Source organism: Schistocerca piceifrons, chromosome 3, assembly GCF_021461385.2.
Source record: "Schistocerca piceifrons isolate TAMUIC-IGC-003096 chromosome 3, iqSchPice1.1, whole genome shotgun sequence".
NCBI classification, from domain to species: Eukaryota; Metazoa; Arthropoda; class Insecta; order Orthoptera; family Acrididae; genus Schistocerca; species Schistocerca piceifrons.
The window spans coordinates 500,436,860-500,437,559 of record NC_060140.1 but is presented as its reverse complement, the minus strand read 5'-3'; the positions used below and the strand labels follow the sequence as shown (position 1 = coordinate 500,437,559).

The window sequence follows — 700 nt, the reverse complement described above, 5'->3', positions numbered from 1 at the left end:
TTATTGTCATTGCCCTACCCCCTTTCTTCTCCACCCACTAACTCTCCACCTAACTGCCTACCCTTCAGTCATTAAAAATCTCCTGTTTAGATTACAATGGCAAAATAATACTTCAGTGTAAGCAAATGTGACATCCTACTGGATATTTCTTGCCCACTCAGCAAGTATTAAAAAGCTGTTCTCACCATCACAGTTCCGCACTTGAAGTACCAACACTGCACATACAAATGAACTACATTGATGGAATGTACTCACTTCGGCGGTACATATATTAAAATTGGAACGATACAGAGAAGATTAGCATGGCCCCTGCGCAAGGATGACACGCAAAATCGTGAAGCGTTCCACATTTTAAAGCCGGCACGGTAGCTCAGCGTGTTCGGTGAGAGGGTTAGTTGCCCTCTGTAATAAAAAAAAACTGAGTTAATCGGTCAATAACGAACTTAAACGGATGTCTTACGACGTCCGCCCCGAGCAGATGCAACTAACGAAAGTGAACAAAATGAGATTTTTTTTTTTTTTTTTTAAAAGGGGGTAGCGTCTTTGATTCATAATCAAAACGTCTTCGGTCCCGGGTTCGATCCCCGCCACTGCCTAAATTTTGATAAATAATCAGCATTGGCGGCCGAAGACTTATGGCATAAGAAGTCAGCCTCATTCTGCCAACGGCCTTGTCAAAGAGGGCGAAGAAGCGGATAGA

At 43.0% G+C, this 700-nt stretch overlaps 1 non-coding gene across 1 annotated transcript; it reads left to right on the top strand.

Moving 5' to 3' along the window:
• Nucleotides 1–247: 247 nt before the first annotated feature.
• On the top strand, nucleotides 248–354 carry LOC124791114. Its single transcript, XR_007016540.1, has one exon. It is a non-coding gene; the product is annotated as a U6 spliceosomal RNA (small nuclear RNA).
• Nucleotides 355–700: the final 346 nt, after the last annotated feature.